Source organism: Mus caroli, unplaced genomic scaffold, assembly GCF_900094665.2.
Source record: "Mus caroli unplaced genomic scaffold, CAROLI_EIJ_v1.1 scaffold_8693_1, whole genome shotgun sequence".
Lineage (NCBI taxonomy): Eukaryota > Metazoa > Chordata > Mammalia > Rodentia > Muridae > Mus > Mus caroli.
Genome location: NW_018390066.1, coordinates 36,856 through 52,291, shown reverse-complemented (window position 1 = coordinate 52,291; position 15,436 = coordinate 36,856). Strand labels below are relative to the sequence as shown.

The 15,436-nt window shown below is 33.5% G+C and overlaps 1 pseudogene; it reads right to left on the bottom strand.

Moving 5' to 3' along the window:
* Positions 1-1,842: 1,842 nt before the first annotated feature.
* LOC110288461 lies at positions 1,843-15,174 on the bottom strand (annotated as a pseudogene).
* Positions 15,175-15,436: the final 262 nt, after the last annotated feature.

Here is a 15,436-nt window from a genome sequence, read left to right as displayed (position 1 = left end):
CTATACAGCTACTGTGTACTCATAGACATAAAATAAATAAAAGCAAATCTTCAAAAAAAGGTTCTTCATATTCTATGCATCATGTATCAAAAATAATCCACACATCCTTAGATATTAAGTCATGTGATATTTTTTGAAATGGAAGTGTCTAGATCATGAAGAACGTGTTAATCTCTACCTTAGCAAGTTTTTCTAATGTTACAAGAAATCATTTATCCTCTTCTTTAATTAAATAGAGGTCTTGAACCTTGATTTCCAGCNTCCAACTATTACAGTCCAATTGATCTTTTGCCATTTTCTCCTCTCCTCTGGCTCCTACACTTACATGGTGACCAGGAAATATATAGGGACATATACTTAAATGTAAAAAATAATGAGAAATATTATTAATATTAATGATTGGAAAATAATAGAAATGTAATTTTAGAGGAGATCATCTGGTATTATAATAAACTTGTGTAGAATTCCCTTAAATTGCAGTGGAATATCCCATCTAACTTTGCAAAAATAACATCTTCCATGAATTTTCAATGAGTAAATTGTTGATGTTAATGCTTAATGTGTTCCTTAAAGGGACATTGCTATGATCATATTTCTATAAATAGTAGCTTATGGAAGTAACACTTTTTATTGATGCTGATGCTATTTAGACCCATTAGGCATCCTTTTTGGAAAGAGAATTGACAAATGTGAAGGATTTAGTTTAGGTGCAAACACTCCATTGTCTTTTTGGAAATTCCATTTTCCAGGAAGCATCATAGTCAAAGCCTCGGGCACCCATGCCACCCTTTGAGACTTTTCTGATTCCAGATCCTCAATCAGAACTGCAAACTGGGGGCAGTCTCTGAGAAGATATTAGTTTCATGCAAATATCACTAATTTTATATTTTTCTTGTATAACTATAATTTTCACCTATCTACAAGATTATTTTAATTTCTTCTTTTTTATTTTTTTATCCTTTAATCTTTTTTTTTTTTTTTTTTTACAGTCCAGTTTGCCCCCTGGCTCTTCTGCATTTCATTCCTCTTCCCCCTCCTCCCAAAACCCAAGACAATCCCAATCTCTGGAGTCTCAAGATTCTGGGGAGTTAGATGTGCATTCTATCACTGAGGCCAGACAAGGCAGTCTATGCTGCATATGTGTCATGGACCTCAGGTTCTGAGAGTATCTGTTTGTCCATGTTAGTTAAGACTTCTGATCATCTTATGGGGCTCCATTCTCTTCAGCTTCTTACAACTATTTCCTAGTTCAACCACAGGTGTACTCAGCTTTAGTTCATTGTTGGATATAACATTTTTGTATTGGAGAGCAAAAAAATAACATTTCCATTTTCAACCATTCTCTGATAGCTTGAAGAGCAGCTGAAGAGGACAGGCAATATCTCTCATGTGTGTGCTCCTATTGAAAATCAGAAAATGTGCTCTGATTTCATCTTTGTTGATTCCTTAGTTTACTGATTTGTCAAATTGATTGTTAGATATGATAGATGGTTTCTATGTGTAGTGTTGTCTGTCTGAGAACTTACTTTCTGTACAAGATCATGGATAAATCTTCCTTATCAAGTTTTATTGGATGTTACCAGGGGGAAATCTCCATGAAAGCAAAGTGATGAATAAAACAGTAATAATAATTTAAGAATTTTAGTTTTCCTAGAGGAAATGAATCAAGTGAATGAGTGCAAGACTTTATGCATATTGCATGCAAGTGAGTAGATATGATACTTCTAGACATCACTACAGGATCCAGTAAGAGTGATTCTAAACCTAGATATATGCACTGTAACCCAGTATTTGGTAGGTATGTACAAATTTCTCATTTGACAGAATTCCAGAAATATTTGTTCAGGAATGTAATTTATCCCCGATTTTTTGGACAGAATTTTTCTCATGTCTCACGAAAATAATGTATATCTTGGGTGCAAAGATACATCCAAGAATACCTGCACTGGATGCCAGGATGGATAAAATCTCAACAGCAGCCATGGCCTTGCCCTTGGTGTGATGGTAGACAGGGAGGAAGGTAACACAGACACTGCAGAACTCTAGCATGCTGAAGGTCAGGAATTTGGCTTCATTGAATGTGTCAGGTACATTCCTTGCCAAGAATGCCACAGTGAAGCTTCCAAGTGCCAGGCAGGCCAAATATCCCAGGACACAATAGAATGCAGGAACTGGGCCCTTGTTACATTCAAGGATAATGTTTCCATGCTAAGAATGTTCTTCAAAATCAACAAATGGAGGAGAAACTGTTAGCCAGATTGCACACAGAATACATTGAAATAGGGAACATATGGGAATGATGTAATTGGGTGCCCCTCATACCAAGATGTTTCTCAAACTTCTTGTGGACCTGTGAATTTCAAAGCCAGAATTACAATGATTGTTTTGGCTAGAACTGTGGAAACATCCACAGTGAATACAATTCCAAATGTGATTTGCTGTAAGACACAGGTGGTTCAGTTAGGATGTCCAATGAAAAAAAAGGAGCACAGAAAACAGAACTTGAGTGATATGAGTAATAGGTAGCTGAGGATTCTGTTATTGGCCTTCACAATAGGAGTGTCATGGTGCTTCACAAAGGCCCAAAGTATCAGCGCTGTGAGTGCAGAGAAAGAAAAGGCCATTAGGGCAAGTGCCATCCCCAAGGGGTCTTCATAGCTTAGAAATATCACAGCTTTCTGAATGCATTTGTTCTGTTCTGTGTTGGCATACTGCTATTCTGGACATTTCACACAGTGATCCATATCTGATTTCCAAAGAAATGTTTAGTGAGTGCTGCTTTAGAAATTTACTGACAAGGAATTTCAAGTAAAGTAGTTTAAAGGAGCCTTGCAATGCTGCCTTTGATGCTGGGCATGTAATTTTAAGGGCATTGCTGCACAGCATTGCTTTCAATTCATAATATTCATGAATATTTTACAGAAAATAAAACCAATCCATTTTTTCTTTGTCTATTTAACTTTGTTGAACATATCACTTATAATGTTATCAGAAACGAAAATTTCCTAAACCCCTTTTTGCCACTATGTTGATATAAAATAGATCATTTAATTAAAACGATACAATCATAAACCACAATGTGGTTGGGCTATTTTAAAAATACAAAAGCCTCTGATCACTGTTTTCCGATATCATTGACTTTTATGAGTTCATTCCCTGTGACACATTGTGAGTCTTACTTCTACTTGGCAAGATCTTTAATATATACTGGAGAATTCACTAGCTTAAACTCATTGACATAGAAACAATATTAAATTGAACATGTAGGCTGTGTGTTTGTGTACATATTTATATGTATGTTTGTGTAAATGTAACAATTGCATTATTGAATTTAAGTGATTCCTGTAATGCCATAAGCAGGTAGAGAATGAGAGGTAATAAAATATTACTATTTAAAAAGCAGAGCACTTTAAAGAAGTCTGCAGATGTATCCTAATCTGTCAATAAATAAACAAAAGTTCTGATTATTATTTGAGAGATGAACTAAGATTAGAACTGATGGAAAAGAAGCCTCTGTAGATACTTTGCTAAGAAGTCTTTTACCTTGATTCCTTCTTTATTTGGAAAGCTGAGCACACTTATCCTTGCCTCATCTCCATTCCTATTCGATTCAGTGTCTGTGAACGTACTCAAGGATGAAATCAGTATGGACAAATAGAATGAACAATATAACAGAGGAATCCTCGAGCAAGAGTGGTAACCCAGATGGTTTGTGTTAAGCAATAGTACCCCATTCCTAAGTTTTAATTCCCATCATGTCTGCAATATCAACTATGAATGTATTTGCACTTAATTTTAATGTCATTTCAGAGAATGTTGATGTACTTCTTTGGTTTTCAGAATTCTTATCTACAAAAATGCATTTGTGTAGAGCTATTATTTGATAAGTTGCCTAAAAGCCTAANAAGTTGGATTAGCTATAAACAGAATAATTTTCTCTACCAGAGAACCTGGGTTTAGATTCCAGCACCCATGCCAGGCATCTCATTAGTGCATCTAAATGTACAGACAGGGTTATTATTTGTTCATATGTGTACCTGTACCAGTGTTACCTACCCCATTCACATAAGCAATTAATGAAATAAAACATTTCATAGATATTTTTGTGGAATTCATTGATGTAAATATTAATGCTTATTTGTTTTAATATCTAAAACTATTTTAGTAAAATAATTAAAAAAATATTTTCATGTGTAGTGTATGTTGGAATCCATGACTTCAAAAGACACCTTCTGAGTAGGTTGTTTGGATCTAGTACATGCATCATGGGAATAAACTCAGATTGTAAACCTTGTTCACAAGTGATTTAACTATTTTATAATCTCACAGGCATAATATTTCTTCTGAGAACTTTAATTCATTATATTGAATGAAAGGCAAAATAATTGAAAAGATAACTACAAACTTTATGAATATTGTCAACCATAAATAATTATTATAGTAATTGATGTGGTATCTAGTATACTAAACATGAGTCTTTTCATGTATTTAACATCATTGTTCAACACTTATTTTATAGTGTCTGGACTCATATCACACTTGGCTTTTAACATGGCCCTGGGAATATTACATACATAACAGCTTGTCATAAATTTGCAAATACTTTTGTATTCTACATTAATCTTACAGAGAACACGTATTTTGTATCTATCAGTCAGCTTCATGATCCATTCCAGTAGATTATTATATTATAATCGCTTCTTCATAGACTCCTATATGTATGTGGTGTGCATAATCATATATAGGACAGACATACTCAGGAAATATGACTAAATAAATTCTTTTAAAACTTGTGACAAAAATGTAATGTACATGTAGTTTTATAGTAGATTAATTATTGGGAAAGTCCTGTGGGTTATTCCTTCAAAGTGAGTTTTATTTTTTAAAGTATTTCTTTGTGAAAATGTAATCTGCCATGAACTTGGAATGAGTGAGTATGTGGGCAAAGACACAAGGTATATGTGTTTGGTTTTTAATTTATTTGCTGGTTTTTGGTAGGATTTTTGTGATGGATTTTTATGTCTACAACTAGTAAATTAGAAAATTAATTTATTTTATATTAAAAGTTGCCTTGTAGTTGACGTCATCATTTTCAGGGCAGATGCTGCAAATGACAGCAGGCTGCCACTCTCTCCTTCCAGGATCTTCTGAATGCAGGACCACAATCTGCACTGCACACAGCGGATGGTTTCTAAGAAGAAAATTAGACAGATACTGATAATAGTTTTAGATATTCTTTTATGTATTATATAAGCCCATTGAAAGTTTAATAAGCTTATTTTATGTATAACAACTGGTAGACATTTTGTATTGTCCATTGTTTAATGGACAGCTGTGACTATTGGAAAGACATTGAAGAAATGTTGGATACTTTCTGAATGTCTCTTAATTCAGGAAAAAGAGCTGCTAGTGATCTTTGTGCAGAAACTATAGAGATTGCAACATGATGCTTTTACATTTTTATTTTCAATTTGGCACTAAGCATTGTAAACAGACATGGGGAACTTTATTTGAGATTTTTTTTTCATCCAAAACTAGCCTGTCTGTATGAGTTTGAATCATTTTCTTAATTGGTAATTGATATAGGTATGCCCATCTCACTATGGGTAGCAGAGTCAGTAAGTATTATTCTTTGTTTTCCATTTTTTATTGGATATTTTCTTTATTTACATTTGAAATGTTATCCACTTTTCCGAGTTCCATTCCTCCTTGAAATACCCTATCTGTTCTTTAATATCTATGCTTTAATGCCCATTTCCCAGTATCCACACTTTTCTTTTCATGAGGGTACATAACCCGTATATCAAATCTTTCCTTCCTACTTTACTTATTATCAAAGTTTATTTAAAGCAACAGAAAAGCAAGTTAGTATTGGAAGACAGTTGAAACAGAAAAAATATGTCTTTAAATTATAGATAACAAATACAACCTTGAATAAATAAGCATTCCAAGCATGAAAGACTGTTTATGAAAAGAAGCAGATAATGCAGACACTGGTTTCATATTGCTGAAAATGATAAATCTATGTGTAGTGAACTTGAATATGGAGTGTTCCTTTAAGATACCCTCATATGTCTATTTACCATAAAGTGTTATGAACATTTTGTCCTATTATGATGTCTGAATTTTTGTTTAATCTTGTTTTATTTTGTTATTCTCCCATAGAATCCTGTTATTTCCTAATGAGTAACAGAAAGTAGATCTGATGAAAAGGCTGTTGGGAGGTAAATAAGCGTATTAACTATGATATATTACAAGTAAAACTGAGAATTGGTCACATCCCAGTAGAAGGAAAGGGAACTGTAGGTAGGATATATTATGTGAGGGTAACATGCTATTTTCAATAAATAAAAAAGACCCCAATGGAGGAGGTGGAGAAAGTACCGAAGGAGCTGAAGGGATCCGCAACCCTATGGGTGGAACAACATTATGAACTAACCAGTACCCCGGAGCTCTTGACTCTAGCTGCATATGTATCAAAAGATGACCTAGTCGGCCATCACTGGAAAGAGAGGCCCATTGGACATGCAAACTTTATATGGCCCACTACAGGGGAATGCCAGGGCCAAAAAAATGGGAATGGGTGGGTAGGGAAGTAGGGGGGAGGGTTTGGGGGACTTTTGGGATAGCATTGGAAATATAATTGAGGAAAAGATGTAATAAAAAAAACTAAAAAAAAAAAAAAAGAAAAAAAAACTAAAAAAAAAAAAAAAGAAATCTCAATTTCAAAAAAAATTCTCTCTGCTCTCAGAGAATGAACTTTCTGTTTTGCTTTCTGATTTTTTCTCTTTTATGGGTGTGTAGGTGTTTTTCTCAAGAATTATTCTATAAATATCTACCTCAAATTTTCTCAAATTTTTATTATTCTCAAATTTCCTTTTTCCCTCTTACTACACTTTACATTTTCCTCATTGTTTTAATAAAGAACTGTTCTCCTCTTGTATGTGAATGTGTCTCCCCACCCTCTGCAGGCAACTAAGGAGTGTCTTAAAAAATTAAGCCAGCACTGTGGTCTTTGATTTCATTTCCAGAATGTTAACACAAGTGTTCATTTATAACTGAAATTTATTTGTTGCTTTTGTCTGGTTTCTGTTATTGCTGTACATGAGGTGTGTTAATATCTATTCTTTGTTTGACGTTTTAGTGCAGTCTTTACGTTCCTTTGAAATTCTGTACACTTTAATTAAAAATATGACGTTGTTCTTCAATTTATTAACAGCAACAAAGTGAAAAAATATTTTGTTTAATTTCAAGGAAAGTATACCAAACAGTGGTAAAGAACAGTTTTGTATTCATTAAATTTTAGAAAATAGTTCTGATATGACATAGGTTAATTTTATGCATGTTTGAATCTTCAAAGAATTGGGGAAATGTCAAAATAAACATAATAAGAACCTAGAAATTGTTTCTTGATGTTAATTTTTTTTATTTCAACATGTTAATGTGTATCCACTTGACAGTGTTGACTGCTGTGTATTATAAATCAATAAGTTAGTACACACTCACCTTTCTACTTCCTGTAGCCAACTCAAATATGTCTACATGTAAGTGAAAGTGTTCACCATGTCGAAAACATGCATTGAAATTTCCTAATTTCACTTAATCCCAAGGTGTTGTGAGAGATTCCCAAAGTTAAAAATGTCATAGTCTTCCTGCAGTATCACTCTCTGTTTCATTATTACTTTATCCCCACGAGGATTAGTAAAGTGGGTCTTCCTCAGAAAGGAGTTTACCTAAAATACAAGCATTGCACTATATTGTATATACCATTCCTTCAAGTCATAAAATGTATTCTGATTCCATAATAAAGGCAACAATGTATAAAGAATGAAAGAAAAAAATCACAACAAATGCCATTGGATAAATGAAAGTATCATGATATTCCAAGAATTTAATTCCTCTCAGTGAACAGTACCAAAGACAAAGAGACTAAAATGCAGAACAAAACTCAAGTATGCAACGCACACGCACACACACACACACACACACACACACACACACACACACACTAACACAAGGAGAGGCTCAGGTCCTTTCCAAGTCAAACATGTAATACAGCTATATACTTAATTACACACAAATATAAATAAATGTTCTCATAACTTTCAGTCACATAAAAGACATATATGCACTCAACTAGAAACACAGCTATAAAAATTTCCTGGCACACAGACAAACAGAGAAAGATATAGAGATAGAGGGAGAGAGGATGATAGAAATAGAGAGAGACAAAGAGAGAAGGAACACCTGGGGAAAATTATAAATATATAACCACCAGGCCAGAATGATATTGACACACAGGGAAATTTATGCTCACAACTAGGAGAGAGGATGATAGAAATAGAGAGAGACAAAGAGAGAGAGAACACCTGCGGAAAGTTATAAATATATAACCACCAGGCCAGAATGATATTGACACACAGGGAAATTTATGCTCACAACTAATGACAGAAAGACAGGCAAAGGTCAAGCCAAGCACAAAGAAATTGGCAGAGAGATAAACAGTAAAGCAGACACAAATACATGAAAGCACATACAAACACTCACAAAATACATACAAGGGTACACAAAGACACATACTCTGACAAAAACAGAAAGAAACGCACACACATATATAAACACACTTATAATAAGAAATTCATACATAGAAAAATTGTAGCTCTCTTACCCAGTCATACAAAGAAATAAACCTGTATGTTCAAAGCCACACAAATATAAACACAGATTGACAGAAACAGTAAAACATGTATATATACACAGTGAAAATATGTATTCACACATATAAACACATTCATATATACAGAACTGAGTACCAACATTCTTTCATGTTCAGTTACTATCAGAAAACCAAGTAAGTTACTCAAGAGAGTGCACTGCGGGCATATTCACTGGAGCCTTAAAATAATTTCCATTTAATTGGCAAATATAAATAAAACATATCTTCTCATCACAGAGAAAATCCATGGGGAAGACTGATTATATCCAATATTGAAAGGGTTGAGCTAACATCTGAATGTTTTATATAAAATCCACAAATTTTCATTGATAATCTGCAACTTCATTTACCAATCACATTCATAACAATCATTAGATTTTCTTTTTCTTTAAAAAATATCAGAAACTTTTCTATTTTCAAAATATTTCCTATTTCTTTAAGTCTGAACATCTGAGAGACACTAAATGGCTATGCAATTGAAGACACCAAACATTATCCAATAAAAGAAACTCTACCTTAAAGCAGGGATACCTGGATATTTTCCCATTGTCTATTGCCTGATTATCAACCTGTTGAAGATTTGTCTCATGGAGTGCATGGGTCATGGCATACACAGCATTATAAATGTTTTGGCTACCATCACTAAAGGTTATGTCAAACTTCTGTTCTATTAGCCAATCTAATGAAGCATTTGATGAAAAATTCATCAGTATTTTACAGTTACATGCTGAATCTTCACAGTTAAAGTATTTTCACTATCACATTTCTAGGTTTAAATCTGTGCTTTTGAGATGGAACAATGTTTGTACAAACTTTTTATAGCCAGAAATCTCACCATGGTGGGGTAGAAAAGTAAAAGTCCCAGAAAATGTGCCATGATTTAAGTCTTTCTTACTGGTAGGGAAATTCAGTTTTATTGTGGTAACCCATATTCTCTTTATAACTGTAGAATCCCATATTCTGAAGCTCAATTCAATAAAATTGCTTGTTTCCCCATAAATAATAATAAAATTTGTGGATGACATCATAATTTGGTTGTAGTTCATTTCAGTTGTGGCATAGGTCAAAATATCAGAGATTCCTATCATGTTCACAAAGGCAAAGCAAATTTCCTTTCCTTTGCTCTCTTTGTTCAACTATGACAGAAACTGATAGACTTCATCATCATCAGGGATGATAAGGCCGACCCAGTTCCATTGGAAATAAAGTATGAAGTAGACCATTGCCAATGCTAGAGATGTGTTCCTTGGGGCCATCTGATAGACATAGGGATATTTTTCATTATCATTGATGATGGAACTGAAAGTTCCATAGGTAAGCTGAAGGAACTACAACACAAAGAGCAGCATGAGGTGTAGTACAGCCAATAAAACCAGTAATCATATTTACCTTCAAAGAGTTGATTAACTGTGACTTTTTNTCTCATCTCTGATTCAAATGAGCAAATGTTCAATCCTGGCACATCTATTTCTAATAGTAACTGCAAGCTTAGCTCTTTGACAAAGATGCAACAAAATGTATCTGCATGTTAAAGTAACTGCCATTCTGTGTTTCAGTTTTAGTCTTGATATCTGTGTTCTCAAAGCTTACAGGGATTTTAATATATTTACAACTTGGGGATATTTACCTAATATTTTTTAAAAAGGCATTTCTTCCTCAATCCAGAAATACTTCTTCTAAGATTTAACAGAAAAGTCCTATGCAAAATATTGCTTTACCTTTTAGAGAAAAATTTACCTTTCCCTACTTGAAGGTATTCCTTCTACAGTAGAGTTTGTAACTCGCAAAAAAGTGCCAGAGACCTCCATTTTAAGATAAGACTCCAAAATACTCTGGGAATATCTGCCTCTGTGGCTCTTCAGGACACAGATAACCAGAAGAAAGTCCATTTAAAAAATGTAAACAAGGTCAGCAGCCTAAAAGTGTTAGTAGCAGATCATATTAAAAAAACAAACAAACAAACACCCTCATACTACTAAATACCCACTTAATTATGTGTCAAAATATCTAGGACTCATAAATTGTATCTCTTGAGGAAAATATACAGAAGCAATGTTAGATTCGATGGAGTTATCTCTTCCATACAAGTGTCTTATATTAATAGAAAAATTACAATGTGCGAAAATATGAAAGAATGAGGTTTTGAAAACTCATAACTCCTCCTTCTTAGAAAATTTCACTTGTGAAGGTCTACTCCTGTATCTTATGACCAAGAAACCAAAGAAAAACAAGATAAGACATAGCAATAAGTTCCATAAAGCTAATGACATAACCTTTATACTATTAAAATGAATTATAATAATTAAAGCAGTATATTGATGAAATATTTGCCATACTGTCTAATGAAAATTGGCACTATGACCCTTAATTGTTAGTCATATATTCACTGTTAGTAAAATGGCTAACTTCACAGACTGGATTGGAGGTTTTCTTCCACTCCAGTGCCACTGAAATGTCACAAGTGGCTAGGCTAAAAATCGTCTGTCTTATCTTTGCACAAAAATACTCCAGATACTTAAAAGGTGTCTTATAGAGGCCATTTTTGTAAAATATTATTTTGTTCCATCATAATTTATCATTGATCACTAAACTTATAACACCACCATAACTCTGTTATTGTAAAGTTTACCAATGATAATCTAAATTTATGACCAAAATGAAGATAACACATATGGGACAGAAATAATATTCTTTATGTTTTGGAACAACATGAATGTTTCTCTGCTTACTGAGATTTTTTTAAATAGAGAAACACTCTGACTGCCAGTCAGTCAAGGCTGCAAGATTCTCTCTACCACCCTGCCAGACTCAATTCTTCATTTCTTCCTCTATTCCTTCTTTCTGGAATCTATCAACTTCTGGAGGTGGTACATAGCAGAAGGCCTATCATCTCTCTAAATAGTAAGTTCACTTGAATTACATAGATTGACATAAGCATAAGTCTAATTTCATCCATTAACTTCCTTAATATCTGTCAAGTCCCCCAAAGGGACATGATGCTAAGAATACTTGGCCTATGATAACTCACATGTGGAGATAAGAAAATGTCCAGGAACATCTGATAATATAAATTTAAAATGCAGTCATATTGGGTCCTGTAAGCAGAAATGAACACATAATCTCTTCATTACAGAATAATTAGGGATACACTTATAATTTTTCCAATCAAGAAAATGGGCTGTATTTGTCACAGTTTTCCCATCACAACGGCCCAAATTATATTTTATACTCAAAGACATATTTGGTAAAAGATCAGGATTTCTGTTGATTTCATCCATTGAAAATGCCAATACTAAAGCATATTTGTGGGTTTTAGTTGTTTTTCTGTAAAAGAGTATAAAGATTATTATGGACAAATGTAAATACATGATCATTTGTACTCAATAGAAGCACTATACTGTACTGGATGCTTCTGCCTCTGTCCTCTAAAGATTGAAACAAATGGCTTTTGTTGTGAGAAAGATTGAATTGGGAACCTGGAAAAATAGTAAACACTTTAAAATTTCATGACAGTATTTCTCCCATAAATAAGATATGGTATTGACCTCATCCACAGAGAACATTCCCATATCTGTTTTTCAGTGCTTGATCAGACGTTTAAGAAAGGGAAAACCACAGATATTGACAAAACTTTAATTCAGAACATGTCTTCATTTTGAAATTATTGAGGAATGTAGAAATACATGTGTTATGAGACCCATTGAGTTCATGATTTTTTTGTAAAATTCATTTAATTAGTTAAGATAGTGAAAATATTACTTATCAGTGCATAATAGTCTTTTTGCAGCAAACTTTGGTTTCTGTAGTAATAATCACATATAATTAGCTTCCAATATTCCTAGTGTTTTCTCTTATATCTATCCTCATTTTCTTATTTTTCTATCAATCTTTTGCTGAAAGAAAATCTCTTCTAAATATTTATTTTTAAGTGAATTCACACATCAAACATGTATTTGGTAAATGATCCATGCCTATGCATATATTTGCATGTATTTGAACAAGGTTTGTTTAGGTCATAGTAGGGCAATACATCCAAGTGTTTTATAAGATACTTTGCAGTAGCCTATCCTCAGTTCAATTGTGAAAGTATACACATTCACTGACTTTCTAGTTACAAAGTAATATGATATAGTCACTCTGGATACTTCTTATCTTTATAACTGAATTTCTGGGAAACATTATTGATAGCCTTTCCAGTTACACTAAGACAACACTAGCTTCCAATGAGAACTAGGAAAATAAGGAAACTTCTGTGATATTTTATGTGCCAATATTATATGCTTATATAATAGAAGACATTTTGGTGTAAATTGTATAGAATATTTTCATTTTTTTTGTAATACAAGTTTGCCACAAGACAGTGGCAATGGAATAATAACATATTGTGATTGTATTTGTATTTATGTGTTTGTAAAGTAGAGTATCTCACGTCTCATTCTTGTCATTTCATTATAATATGTTCAATGAACATTAAACATACACCTATATATTTGATGATTAAATTTGAAGTAAATGCAATGAGGTTTTCAACAAAATTTGTACCCCTCTGGTGTTTTCATTCTATATTCTATAAAATATGCCAATTTTTAATATTCTTTATTAATACACAAAAAACTCAATTAAAATTTTCCAATACTCAAAAGAAATTTGAGAATAGATCTTGTGCAAGCCTCAAACTACTTCCTACAAGTTAACTTTAGGAAGCACCAGTTACATAAAGTGTCGGTGCAACCTAGTATTCTAAAAGGTTGTATTTAAAAAGAACTATCAATTTAGGAGCTAGAGAACGTAATCAAGGGTCTTCAGGGATCTGCAACTCTATAGTTGGAACAACAATATGAACTAACCAGTGCCCCCGGAGCTCCTGTCTCTAGCTGCATATGTATCAGAAGATGGCCAAGTCGGTCATCAGTGGAAAGAGGAGCCAACTTTATATGCCTCAGTACAGGGGAACGCCAGGGCCAAGAAGTGGGAGTGGGTGGGTGGTGGAGCGTGTGGGGGACTTTTGGGATAGCATTGGAAATGTAAATAAAAAATACCTAATTAAAAAAAAGCAACCCCCTCCAGGAAAATGAACTACCAGTAGTCTATAAATATGGGTATTAATACCACATTGGTATCAATGTGCACATTGTAACAGGTGCAACTATATTTAATAAAATTTCTGAATAAAGACCCCGAAGATATATATATATATATATATATATATATATATATATATATATATATATATATATATATTTCTCATTAATGGATTAAGATATTAAGGAACGTAGACATGAAAAGAGATGACATTTCTTAAATAATGGAGAAAGTTAATAAAAAACTACAGTATCACTGTTATCTAGTGTTCCAACTAACCCACACCACAGATTTTACCCAATGCAGTGACAAGGGATGTAAGTAGCCTCCATTGCTATTGACAGCCTCACTATTCAAGGAATGTAAACATATCATTGGATTCCATGTGATCCATATATATTTTACTCTAAAGAGAGTGCAGAACTGAACGCAATAAAACAATAAAAGCCAGTGATTGTACATGAACAGAGGGAAGCACGAAGCCACAGTGCTTTTGAATTTTAGCTTTTAAAATATTTGGATATCTTGATCCCTAATGACCTAAATATTCTTTGTCCATATACATTAAAAAATGTCCATCTAGGCAATCCTATGAAATGTGAATTTCTGAGTGTAAAGCTCTTCTCTTTCCAAACTTGATGAAGCTTCAGAAGACAAGAAGTGGCCGCATATTAATGAATTTGAGAGAGTAAGTTTGTATATATATAAAGTTCTTCACAGCTCTATGTTCCATAGAAATTACTGTAATCTGCATAAGCTCTGGTAGCAACAAACTGAAGGAAGGACTGTCAGCAGTGCTTATGGCCATCTCTTTGCATATTCTCAGAGTAAAACACAATGAAATATTACAGAATCATCTTCAATATGTCATCACTGTTTAGGGTGCAGTAAAAACTATTAATAGGAGGGCTTTATGTGAAGAATCAATGTAGATAGTCCTTTATTCCTCAGCTTCCAGTCTTCAAGTCGGAGGCCACCTGACTTAAAGAAAACCAAATCCGTCACTAAATTACTTAAAAGGAGAAACTATGATTGATTCTGCAAAAGAAATAATGTTGTTTCTTAGTGTTCAGACTTAGCAACAGTACAAAACACTCAAGCATTTTCCTAATCTCCATCCTCAGAGCACTCAAGAAATGTTCAAATTATCATTTAGATGGAAAATACAAATGCACTTATAGGACATTTAGAGTCTCCTTGAAATAATCTTTCTCCATAGGCATGTTAACTCCTCCAAGGATGAAGGAACAAGTTTGATCCAAATCTTTATCATTGACTTCATTCAGGTTTAGTCTCCAAAAGCATGTGGAATCAATGTAATTATCCATGAGATGTTGAATCATGAGGAGAAGGAAGACTCCCACTAAAATGAACATATTTGTCCTGCCTTAAACCTGGTCAGTCTGGATTTTGGAGTGCCATGCATATCAGCACATCAAATTTCTGCCTGCTTTTATTTCTCTAGTCAAAGGAGGTGTTTGTTCCATAGTTATGATTCATAATATTTTCAAATTGCTCCTGAGCCCTGGAGGAATTCTTAAACACTGTCTACCCTGGGGTTCTGCAACTAGTGTCCACCACCCATGTAATAACATAGGTAGGTAAATACATAGAATAATATATTCTCAGGCCCCATAA